The sequence below is a fragment of the Cuculus canorus genome, chromosome 3 (assembly GCF_017976375.1).
Source record: "Cuculus canorus isolate bCucCan1 chromosome 3, bCucCan1.pri, whole genome shotgun sequence".
Taxonomy (NCBI): domain Eukaryota; kingdom Metazoa; phylum Chordata; class Aves; order Cuculiformes; family Cuculidae; genus Cuculus; species Cuculus canorus.
In genome coordinates, this window is record NC_071403.1 from 48,585,539 (window position 1) to 48,599,302 (window position 13,764).

Sequence of the window (13,764 nt, forward strand, 5' to 3'; positions counted from 1 at the left end):
AGAAAAAGTAAAAAGAAATAAGGCTAAGTTAAAAAAAAAAGGGAAAAGAAAACGGAAAAAAAAAGTAAAACAAAAAAAGGAAAAGTAAAAAAAAGGAAAAGAAAAAAAAAGGAAAAATAAGGAAAAGTTAAAAAAAATTTAAAAAGAAAAATCACCTACTCGCCCCCCAAGCTGGAAAAAGGAGGGCGATCGGGGAGGGGGAGGGCGGGCGCGGGGCGCTGGAGCAGCGGCCGGGAAGGGACTTGGCTGCTCCCTGCGAATCCCCCGCGGGCCGCTCCGCACGCTCCCAATTACAGGAATTTCCCTCCCCGAGTCCGTGGTTGCGCTTAGAGATGGGAAGAACGCCTCACGCTCCGTGCCCGTTCCCGCTGTGGGATTTCATGTTGAAAGTTGGTTGTTGTTTTGGGTTTTTTTTTTTCTTGTTCAGGATTAAATGAAACTTTTTTTTTTTTCTTTCTTTCTTTCCCTTTCCCCCCTTTCCTCCCTAACCCGGATATGGGTAAACACTCGGCTGGCGGAGCCGCGCCGGCCCAGCATGGCATGAGCGAGCGAGCGAGCCAGCGCCGGCAGCCATCGCCCCCTCCGGCCCCCGCGCACTCGCAAAACGCGGACTGGACTCCGCTCCGGCTCCCGCTCACACCACCCCCCCCCACCCCAAACACACACTCGCACACACAGTTGCGCCCCCAGGGTGGGAAAGGGGGTTGCGAAGGGGCAGGCAGGAGCGCGGTGCCCAGTGTCCAGATGTGCGGGTGGCCAAACTTTACACATCGCTACCCCTTCGTGCTCAAAACGTATTCCAAGGGCAGGGCAAACACTGAGGATGTCACAAAAAAAAATAAAGACTTTCTCCCCCCACCCCCCCAATTTATACTGTAAGTGCAGACGGTTATTACAATCGAACTTAAAATTCTCCAGCATCTTTGCAGTTGCCCACATTGTCCAGCTGTCTGCAAATTCTGACAGTCATTTGCAGTGATGATGCTTTTATGGATCGGGCTGTTTTCAATATGTTCTGCGCGCTTATTTGGAGATCAACAGGAGTTGATCAAGGAGAGCGAGGCGTTTTGGGTCTCATAATTGTTTCCTCAAACAATATAATTTCTAGTATGCACGCGACACGGAAATATAATAACACAAACCCCAAAATACTTAATCCACGTAACTCTTGCTCCACGTCGAAAGCTGCTGCTGCTGACCTACATTTTTGAACCATCTTTCAGAACAGTTTGAAGGTGTTTTTACAGCCATCTTAGTACAATTGGTACCCCAATATAAGATAAAGTAACAGTAACACACTACGTTCAAGGTATAAAAGCATTTGAGATACCAAACCAAATACTTGGCTATGGATATTGTGAACTGGGATATTAGCAAGTGTTTTCAATATAGTAAGGGTCTAAATCACGCTGATTTAAATGAATATATTTATGTGCTCTGCTAAATGTAAGCACATTTTCAAATTGCAAAATGTATAAATATGAGATTCAATAGCGGTGGAGAAAAATGCAGCGTATCAAGAAAGATGCTGTCGTGTAGGTAGGCTTTCTTGAATCCACTGTGAAAACGTTGAAGAGGAGATGCTTCATGCTATAATATTGAATTACATACAAAGATTATTGATAAGCATATGAACAATGTGATTCCAGTGTCTATTAATTTTATTTCCATCTGAAAAGTCAGAAATATTCTGATTTCCATCACGCAGTTAGTTTTTAAGTGTCTCGATGCTCTTGCTAATATTTCTGTTACAATTGTATGTTTCTTTTTATTTATTTTTTTTTTTACTCTTTGCAAGTGCAAAAATGTTATATGGCTCATAGAAAAACATGGTGAGTAATTCTAGTGGGGGGAATCAGGTGCATACCCAAGGGTCATTACAGTCTGTAACAACAACAAATTGCAATTCTATGCAAACTGCTAGAAAGGGGTATATCATCTTTGTAGGAGAGAATAACAGAACTGTAAGATGAATTCATGCCAAATCATTCATCTGCTTTTGCCAAGAGAATACTACATCTTTGTTAGTGAGCCTTTTTGACATTTTCTCCTGGATTTTCTTCTTTTCTATATTCAAATGCACACTAATTATACACATTAAACCACATAAGTTGATTTTTTGAAGTCTTTCATATGCAAATACAAGTATAGATGTCTACTTGTGTGTATTTATTTACATGTGTACTCTAAAATAAAATATAAAATCAATTACACATTTATACTTCAAGACATTTATATTGAAGCACAAATATATGCATTGAAAATCTGATAAAATGTACTGATAGCGCCTTGACTGCGGATTGCAGGACTTCCTGACATGCTCCGCAACTCTTTCCGATTGGGAAAATAACATGAAAAGTTTAACATAGATTTACTTTGAAATGTTTTCCCCGGGAAAGAAAAAAAAAAACAAACCAACGATGAGGCTTTAAACTGAAGACTTTATACTACTAACTCCTTTTATTCCCATTTGTTTCAGCAACTCAGCCACAAGATTGGAACTAAGAGGCTATAAAATAAAGGCCCTCAGCACAATGAAATCAGTCTGCTATAAAAGGCAACACATGCCAGTTTTTCCTCCCTAATGGCAGATGCCACACCCTAAAGCAGACAGAAGGCACTGCAGTCTGTGCAAGGGAAGCACAACACAAAGCAACAACGATGGTTCAATTTTTTAGATCGCAAATAATGTTGAAATTCCTTTTGCCATCTTTGCTCAGATGATGAGTGGTAGCGTTTGTTAAATTCAAAAGCTCCTTTCCAAAAGCTCTCGTTGTATGCATGAATTATGAATTTATTATAATATAATGTAAAAAAGCTCTAATTGCCATGCATATTATCTGCTGCAAAATGATTGCATTGATATTTGATATCACAAGTGTGCAGTTTCAACTTTGGTTCCATTTTCATTGTTTCTTCAATTTAATTATTTCCTATAAATGCATGTTGTCCAAGCATAGTTTCTTTCTCTTGATTTTTTTTCTGATAAATTATAAACTCGAGTGCTCTGGGATCCCTTTTCAGGATAAACAACATAATTTTCTAAACTTACTATTGGTAATTGGTTTATTCTATTGGCTATGACATCTGCACAGACTCCTTTGGCCACCCGTCTGCAGCTTGACCCAATGGAAGTGAGACGCCTTTTCCAGGAGAACATTAGCACTCCTTCCCTTTGGTCAGAGCAGTGGCTTTTAAGTCATACAAAGAGTAACACTAAAGAGAGATAGAGAAAACAAACCAATATGGTAATAGTTTCTAGGTGTTATTCTAGAGATATTGGGAGAATCAGCCTTATCTTGTAACTTTTTTTTTTTTTTTTTTTTTTTTTTTGGTGAGGTGAAAATCCAGGTTCCAGAACCTGTTGCATCAGACCTGGGAACCCACGAGAGTTTGAAAAATCCCTGCTCACAAAAACACCGTTTTTGTTGGGGTTTTGTTGTGCTTTATGCTTAAATCCACTCTGCAATTCGAAACAGTTGTCAAATTCACTATAATTCTCAATTTCCTTCTTTTAGATTAGCAATAGATTTAATGAGGAAAAAAGAGAGAAGTATGTGGGCTTTTATTAAATTATCACTTCTTTCACTAGTTAAACATCCAATCAAAATCATTCTGAAGTCAGTGCAAATCTTTTAGTTGATTTCAATAAGAAATAAATCAAATCACAGAAAAGTAAGCAGCCAGCTCATAGCTTTAGGTTTTATGCTTTAGCTTGGCATTTGGAGCTATAGTAATGGGATGTTGCTTTTAAGACAACCCGTATGTGGTCAACATATAAATATAACGTAGTAGTGTTTTCTTTATTATGTAATATTTACATTTCAGTCACAAATGTAATATGTAAACTATTGCAGTTGATATCCATCTGATAAGCCAGAATCTGTTAGGTGTAAAGCCTTTAGGTAAGTGTAATAATTTTAATTTAGCTGGTCATAATGAACTTTGAAAAAACACAGTTTCTGCCAACAGATTGTGGCCTAAAACATGTAGAGAGTGACACATTCTACCATTTAATTAAAATCCATTCTTTAGCAGCCACTAATCCTGGGCAATTTAATCAATTTCTTCTGGCAATATGTAAACAAAAGGACTTCAAAACATCACCGTCTCCATCTTCAGAATGTCATACACAATTTTATTATGGAAATGCAACATTGCCAATTTTTTTCCCTTGCTGGATTTAGAGCACTTGAATAGAATGTTTAAATACCTCAATTTTACAAATGCGAATCATCCATTGAAGTCAATAAGATCACTCACTTCCTTAAAGTAAAGCCCTGATTAAGTGCTTCTGTGGACTGAGGCGTCTAGGAAAAACAGCTCTTGAGTCTGTATGTTGGTGAGATAGCAGCCCAACCAATTTTCTAAATCAAAACAAAATCTTCCACTTGGCAATAATAGCAGGAGTTCTTGATTTTGGGGTCTACCCAGCAGTGAAATCAGAGCCTTTAAACTGAATTACAGTAATATTTCTGAATCCCATGTCTTTGTTAGGGAACATCATTGCATTTTGGAGAAATCTAGGAAAATTCCTTTGAATTATTTATGGTCCTGTTCGTTTATAAATTAGAAAACTTGAATGATGTTCAGTACAACAGTAATAACAGAGTTGTCTGCTGATGATTCCTTCTCCTTCTCCAGCCTCTTACAAATCTTTTCTTTGCTGATGTGCAAGACACACATGGGAAACTAAAAGAAATATTTGCTATTAGCTACACATTGGTCGGAGGTCCTTTCTGTCATCAGCTGTAGCATGCAGAGTTGACTGATACATCAAAGAAACAGTCAAACTGACAATATGCAGCTTTCACACTCATAAAATAAACGAAATCACTACCTCAGCTGTAAACATGCTGGATCTTCCAAGAAAAAAAAAAAAAAAAGCCCTAGTTTTCTTTCCTAAACTTTTTCCACTGCATAGTTATACATTTCAAATATCACAATGCAAATATTACCTATAGCCTGCAGTATTTATCAATTGCTGTCCTTAGGAACAGATTACCATGGCCTCCATGTCTTCGCAGAGACAAATAATTTGTAGGATTATTTTATGTACAGCCAGAAATGCATGGATTTTAATAGGAGATGGCACAATTGTTTTCCATTGCAAACTGAATTTCTTTTCTGTAACTATGGCAATTCTGAGTGTTTGCAAGGGTAACAAATTTACGATTTTGCCTGATGCACTATTTCTGACCCATTTCTGGGTATTTGACAATTCACAATCTCTCTAATAATGCAACTCTGAGTCTTGTAGCCAGAGCCCCACCTTTCTCCTCTGCTGTAATAGTTTGTAATTCCCTCCTTGCTCCACCTTATTGTCATTACCCACCCTCTTACACGTACGTGCACGTTTGCTCTCAGGGTAGCCCCAAATTCCTGCAACCTAACCTGCAGCTGGCTTAGCCTCCTAAAGCATAGCCATACTGTTATCACTCCTGAGTATCACTCACACTGTTGCTTTTCTGCAAGTAAATCTTACCCTCTAAGTTCCAGCAAGTTTCACCTCAGTGCCAATTGCCTTCAGCCCCTCTGCATAGGGGGCACAAAGTGAATGCTCTCAGTGAAAAGAGAGAAGAACTGTGAAGGCTGGAAGAGGATGGGGGAGGAGAGAGGTGGCTGAAATTTTCCCGAGCCTTCTCCATCCCAATCTGGTACATGCTGGGCTTTCCCAAAGGGGCAACGTCTTAATTTGAGAGCTGTTGCTTTGATACATTTATCCTTTAAGCAGGCCTGTAAACTGAGAAGTCCAGTTACTCCCACTTCACCATCAAGGAAATGAGGCACAAGGGAGGAATGCTATGACTGCCTGAACATTTATTTCAGCGGCAGCACCAGCTCCAGGAGCTCCAGGTGACTGCCATAACCACCTGGCATGGACCTTGGGGGTGCTGATGCAACGGTCTGTGCAGCTGCATGATGTACCAGTAACCCAAGGGGGGAGAAATAAAACTTATTTTTATCCAGATCCTTGCACTGACTCATCCAACGGCCCAACCAGTAGTGCTGGCATAACAGGAAGGGGGGAAGAGAAGGGGCAGAGCACAGGAGGCTGTTACCCACTTCTTACTGTTTGACTAAAGAGGACCTTTGGAGGCAAGGGGAGATGAATAGGACTTGTTTAGCCAGCACTGCTGCCAAAAGAATTGTACATCCTAAGATAATAAACAGGTGCTCTCTTCCAAAGCCCAGCTGAGCCAGTGTAAAAACTTAGCATCCTCATTTTTTTTGTCGGCATCACCCTCGACAGATATTAATGCTCCTCACATCTGCTGGTACAGTTTCTCTTAGATGTGTTCCCCAAACCTTTTCAGATTAAAGGAGCCAGGTTACCAGGTTTATCATTTAAACTATTTGCATTAGCTCAGACCCATTTGTCTAAATAAGATTAGGAAAAAGTGAGCCAACAGATCTGAGGAAACAGTGGACTCTAGCAGAGGTTCAATAAATAGCTGGTAGGTGGCAGTTACCTCTTCAATTAGCACAATTCTTAAGTACTGAGGGAGTCCATCCACTTAGGCCCTCAATGTTGGCCATGGTGGTGTAGAGAGTTACATGTAAGTAAAGAGAGTTTATCCATTTTTTTTTTTTTATGTCTGGCCTAGAGCAGTAAAATCTCCAGAGTATGGGGTTTACATCTTTTATTTTACTATTACTGCATAGTGGGGATGTTCGCTTGTAAAGAATATGCTGAACTGTATGTATATCTCCAGAATCCCAAACTTGTATTATGACTGCTGATCCATCCTCTTTGCTCAAACAGTGACTCAATGGAGCCTCTAAGCTACAAAAGTGAGCTAGTGATTCTTGCATAAGTGTGCGAGGTGGGAATGCTCCTTGCACAGGCGGCAGCTGAAATGCCTGCGATCTATAGATTCATGAGGTAAAGTTAACCTGGATGAAGATGTTTCACATGCCAACTGGAGAAGGGGCAGCCACAGCTTTGGTCCCAGGGAGCTGGCAAAGGAGAAGGCTGTGCTCCTGAGGGGTGTGGGAGCTGTCGGTTACACACACAGTCCCTATGGACGTGTTGAGCTTGCTCCTGTCCTTAGCAAACAGGACGTCACCACCAACTGCCGTTTGGGTGCTTCACTTTCACATCCTCTCTGCCACGACATGTCTGATTGTCAAAGCCACAGCCAAATCCTCATTACGAGGGCAAAGTATTTCTCAAGAAAAGCATCCCCTGTGTCTGGTTCCTTGCTTCAGCTAAGCTAAGAGGCAAACTAACCTAAGAGAAGGGGTTTTTTACATCTTGGATGTAAACTACTTCAAGATACACACGTCTAAAAAAATCTCAGTGTGCTACAATTCTAGGCCCTGATTCTGGAAATGCATACTAATTCATGTAGTCCTTGCTCCTGTTAAGCCATGAAACTTTGTGACAGACTTTAGGAGCAATCATGTGGTGAGGACTGGCATGTTTAAAACACCTGCTTCTTCTTGCTTTAATTTATAAAGAAATTTATCGAAATTGGAATGACCGTTTTATTAATCAAAAAGATCATCTAGTTATTTAACAAAGACTTAACAATGTGAGCCATGTGCATTAACAAATCCAGATGCTATAGTCAGAAGCAGCAAAGATTCAAGGACTGACAATAGGCTTGCTTTATACTCTAATTACTTTTTTGCTATTTGTTTTTCATTCCAAATAGACCATCCCTAATATTTTATCTCTCTTGGTGGACTTCAGGGAAATTGTAAGTGAACAGAAAAATACCAAGTTCTCTCTCTTTTTAAAAAATTAATCCACAAATACTATTAAGATTATTCTAATCTTGATTTTGTCTTTTCAGCAGGTTTCATTAAAAAATGAAATATGTGCATATCTTTTTGCCATGTTACAGCTGTTTTCTTCTTTTCCAGAGGACTGGACAAATGTTGTTTTCATTTCACCACATTTAAATTGCCACCCCAGTCTGTGCTAGGTCTAAACTCACTGTGCATACGTCCAAGAAAAAAGGAACCTAATTTGGGAACTGCTTTCAAAGGTGGTTCTCTTCTCACCAGCTAGAAATCAGGGACTGCGCTCATTCTGGAAAAGGCCACATAATGTAAAATCATCGAAATCATCTTGTCCTTTTAGCTCTTCACTGAAGGGCTGGTCCCACTGAATGGGAATTTTCAAAGTACCTTGTGCCAGAAGAATTAATGTTCAGTAGGAGCAAAGTGAGGCCAGTACTAAGCACTTTGCCGATTTAATTTTAATACGTATCATTTTTATACAGGGATCTTATTTGCAGAGCTCAATGGAGCCATGTATTTGAAGAGCACTGCTGATTAATTAGGTTGGTTCAGCATGAATGAATCAGGTGATCTCTATTTTATGTCTGTTTTGAAGTTCTCCATTGTGAACTTCACCCCATTCAGTGCTTCATCCTGTTTAAAAGACTTATTACTAACTTTACTTGGGCAGGAAAGGGAATCATTAAAAGCACTATGCAAGCCTCTTGAGTATGGTGGGTTCTGTTACAGATGTATAAATCCAGCTTATTACTCAGCTAAGGGGAACTGATTTTCTAGGTAGGTTTTCAAAACAGAGGGATTGTGAGTTAGCAGGTGTGAAAACTGAAGTTTTTATAAAACAGACCTGAACTCGAGTTCTATGTTCCTGGGGCGATGTCTGTACCCGCTTTAAAAGCAATGTGCCTGGTTTTATAAGTATATATTTTACTCCTCTTTTCTCAAAATGCTGCAGAAACATTGATTTCAATTATTTGGAATATTTATCTCATCTCTTTTAATAAAAACAAAATCATGTTTCACTTAGAAATAGAAGGTGGAACATGCTAGACTTCCCTTTTTGCTCCTTTACTTCCAGTTCAGGAGTTTCTTTATTCAGTCTGATGTTAAATCTGCTTGTATTAGAGAATCCTTTTTAGCTGAGCAAATCTTATTCCTTAGCAATGAATCTCAGAACATTGTGGGGTGATTGTATAAAGCCATTGCTTTTTCTTTATTGCCCACTAAAGAAACATTTATGATTAAATGGGAAAGGGAACTATCTCATTCTCTTGAGCTGGAGATATTGGACTCAATAATGTCCTTCATACATGTATGCTCTATTTCAGCTAACCTGTTAGAACTGCAATATAAAATTGTAAATCAATGGCATCAAACACCTGTGAAGATGAGTAAGATTGCAAGCCATTTCTCAGATAGATTTGGAGAAACAGCTCCCAGCCAGGAACTCTTTTACATGTTCTACAGGGTCTGTCCTAAATTACTCCAATAAAGTCACTTGTTATACATCAGATTGAGAAAATTGCCAGCTGTCTGATGTCAAGTACTCAGGAACACTGTACATAGGGACACTTGGACTTTGAGGTATGTGACAGGCAACTGGATGTTAATAAAAATCGAGTTACAGGCTATTCAGCTGGTTATTTGCAGAGCTAAAAATTCAGACTCTTCTTTAATAATGAAAGTGGATCCTTAGGAATTTGTTTGAATCTGTACTGTTTAGCCATAACTGCAGAAAATGCATGCTTCTCTATACAAGGTGATCATTTATTGATTACTTCAGTGAAGGCAGGAATAGTTAAACGCAGCTACTCATAAACGCTTTATAGGATAGAAAGAATGAAAGGAGGAATTTTCTTTGTTTTTTCTTGTCTTTCTGTAATCACAATCATATCTCTTTTAAGCTTGTCATCTGCTGCTTGGCTGATACTCTTGTAAGGGCTTTAATAATATGAATTTACTATTAAGTGTACCTTTGTACCTACAAATATACATCAGTCAAAACCCTTACTCTCTATATTTTGGGATAAACTTATTAAGATTTACATATGTGAAATATCCCCAAACCTAAAAAATGCAGAGTAGTTAATGCCCAGGCATACTTTTTACCTTTGCAGAGCGTGGAGATCAGTACAGTACAAACAACTGGTCGACAAAAAATATAAAGTAAAAATATACCCCACTCAGTTGATGGTATTTCAACCCCACTCACAGAGCTGACAGTAACCACTGAGCATGATTCTCTCACAAGGATGTCCTCCTGCTCCCTGCAGAGGACACCGGAAACTGTGTGTGTGTGGGGGGCCAAGTCTTAGTGTGTCCACCTGATAGCTTATGCTGTTCTGGAAGGGTGATTGTAGTTCTAGAAGGGATTACAGTGTTACCTAGGAGAAGGTACCTAGCAGGAGTCGAAAAGTGACTGAGGACAGGATCAGAGAGAGAAAGAACTGGAAGGAGAAACATCCACACAGAAGAGAGCACCACATAGGTCAAAACACCTCACTGTGGCTCTGGATTCAGTAATGTCAGGCAAAAGTTATAAGCTGGTAAGGCAAATGGTGACTTCTTCACTTGGTATCTTTGACATAAAATTGGTTTCTGGAAGATACTTGCTCATCTATGAATCATGAGGGCTAATTGCATAAAATTGCTTGACCTATGTCATACCTCAGGTTGTATGACCTAAAGGTATCTTCTGATCTTAAATTTCATGAATCTGCATTAAGTAGCTGTAAGGAAGGAATCTCAGAATAGGATGTTGTTTCACTGATTTGAATTACAACTTGTATTTGCATCTTTATTCGCATTTACTGTCTTAAGAGTAACTGTACTGAATGGTGTTGTAGGGTGGTGGTGTCACTGTGAGCTGAAAAGAGGTGAACCTGTGTTTGGAGAGACCAAGATCACGTTTACAGGACTGACATATGCTAGCATAGCTGTAAAGAGATGCCAGCCCTGACAGGCATAGCTGTGTCACTAGAAGCCTCTGGAAGAGGCACAGTTGTACCAGCAAAAATATATTTTTACCAAAAATATTTTTTGCCAGTGGTGGGAGATTTTATTCTACTAGCAGAAAATACTCTTTTGCTAGTACAGATGTATCCACACTAAACTGCTTAGGATTTTAGTATTCACAGCAAAGCATTCCCCTCAATGATTCCTAAACCAATCAATTTTGTTGGCTCTGCCAGAGAAAGGGCATGCAACTGGCCCTGGCAACTGTCAGCTTTGTGATACCATACATGACAGCATCTAATAAGGCGAGAGCACAGATAGTTTCAGGAGAAGTCCAGGCTAAATCTGTTGGCCAAATAGTTTTGTCAGGGAAGAATGTGAAAAAATCAGGCAGAACGAAGTTGGAAGAAACAGTGCTTTACAAAAAAAAATCCTTTTTCTAAAATATTTTCTGTCATTTGAAGCAAAGGTTTAACAACACTGGCAAAAATGACACTGGAATAAATAGCACCAACCCCATGGTCTTAGTAATTGCAGCTATACTGAAAAATCGTTTGTGGTGTAAAATAGCTCTAAGGAGAGACCTTAGGGGAAAGGGTGAAGGGTGGTAACAGTTAGCACTCAATCCAGGAAGAGGAAACAAGGAGGGAACTACTTTGGTCTGTAAGTGTAGGCCAGATGTGCCAGCCCTGATCAGACTATGTGACTTGCTAGTAAGCCTTGCCTGGGCAAAGTGTGGGTGTTACTCTTTATTCAGTAGTGCTCACAGGCTCCATTTCCAGGGAGTTCCCAAGATGTGGATGCACATGACTTTAGCATGAGCCTAGTGGATGCAGTCTCTACAGAGCTGGTGCTCAAAAGTGTAGTTCTTTTCAGAGTTCATGTCTAGGTGCTGCATATTTTGGAAGGGCATGACCACTAACCAGTCTTTACTCCACCTTAATAAAGTTTTGCAATATTCCACGTCTCTCCCTCCCCCAATAAACTTCTTTAAGCTTTCCAATACTCTGACATAGCTTTTCTCCTTCACTGCTTCTGCAGCTTTAGCAATGATTCCCTCGATCAAAATGTCGACTAGCTGCATGCTAGAGCTTTCACTGCATCTGCACCACTCTCACCTCAGCCTCCTTCCTCACTCAAGAACAGGACTCAGAGGCTGGACCTCAGGGCATGCAAAAACAACATGGAGGCAACTGTGGAAGGGATTGTTAGGGATGTGTTTTCAAGGAGGGAGTGTGTGAGGATCTAGGGGTGAAGGTTTCAGGGAAGTAAAGTGCCCTGGCTGCTCTGACTGCTTCTTGTCTCTCTCTTTTGTGCTGTTATGCCATTTGTGCTTTGTGGTGCCATTCAGACACTCACCCATCACAGGGCTTTTGTTCCCCCTATTTCCAGCATCACAGTTCTGACTCTTCTCTTACCCATCCTACCATCACTCCCATTGCTCCGACCTTGTCGCAGGACTGCCCAGTGCCTTGTTCCACTCCTTCTTTGGGAAAACATGGAGTTCCAGCAGTGAGGCAGGAAGGTGAGGAAGCTGGGAGGGGTGCAGGCACACCTCAGGGTGGGCACAGGCTGGGAGAAGCAGAGAAATGGAAAAAAACATTATCATCTCTGCTCCAAGGTTGGGCCTTGTGCCTCAGAAAGGATGGCCCTGGCACACAAGAGACCCAGAGAAACTCAAGTAGTCTTTTCTTCTCTAAGAGGTGTTCAAAACCATGTAAGCACCACAAGCAGTGAACACAGCTAAGAGCAAGAGCCTGGGGAATGGCAAATTGTTCTTTTCACTTCAGCCACCACATGTTCTTGCTTGCCCTTTCTGGGGGATATGGGCTCCTACAGGCAGAGGAGAAGGGTTCATCTGCCAGTGGAGGCAGGAGCAGAGCAGATCCTAAGTCACGTGCAGCTGGCCATTGCAGTGACAGGGGCTGCAGCCTGGCATGCTCAGTGCTGCCTGCCACTGACCTTCTTCACCCAGACCAGGGGAGGGAGATCCCGCTTGGCTTAGTTTCTCCAGCACAGATGAGAGCGGAGCAAGGCATGCACCAGCATCCCACCCTGAGCTGGAGGTGATTCCAAAGCCCAGCACGAACCCCAGTGTGTCTCAAGAAGGGCCAAAGCTTTGGAGTAAAAGCAGGAGACACATGGCAGGGCTGTGCTGAATGACCCCTGCCTGGGGCAAGTGGCCTCCTGCCTGGACTGCAAGTGCTCTGCAAACCCTTCACTGGGGCACGAGGCCAGGAATGGTTCTGGAGGCACTTGCAAGAATCTCTTTTAGAGATGGAAGTGCTGCTCCTCTTGAGCTGCATTTGCTTCTGCTGGTGTATGAGAGGGAGAGTGAAAAGAAGGAAACAAAAAGCCACAATGGCTGAAACAGTGAATTCAGATATGACCTATGTGTTGCAGATTCGCTCCACAAAAGTTGTCATTTTAACACAAAAAATTAGGAATGTGAACAACATAGATCCCAGATTGTCAGAATGCACTTAATGTGGAAATAAATATTTACATAGAATCATAGAATCGTAGAATCATTGGGCAGGGACACCTCCCACTGGATCAGGCTGCCCAAGGCCCCATCCAACCTGGCCTTGAACACCTCCAGGGATGGGGCATCCACAGATTCCCTGGGCAACCTGTGACAGTGTCTCACCACCCTCATGGTGAAGAAATTCTTCCTTATGTCTAAATCTTCCCTCTTCCAATTGAAGCCATCTTCCCCCCCCCCCCCCATTTAAAGCCATTTTTATTTTATTTTTAAGCCATTAAAACATTTATTAATATCTAATCTATCTCTGCCCTCTCTCAGCTTAAAAAACATCACTCCTTGTCCTATCACTGCACTCTGATAAAAGAGTGCCTCCTCAGCTTTCCTGTAGCCCCTTCAGGCACTGGAAGGTCGCTGTAAGGTCTCCTCAGAGCCTTCTCTTCTCCAGGATGAATAACCCCAACTCTCTCAGCCTGTCTTCGTATGGGAGGTGCTCCAGCCCTCTGATCATCTTTGCAGCCCTCCTCTGGACCCGTTCCAACAGCTCCATATCCTTCTTATGCTGAGGATTCCAG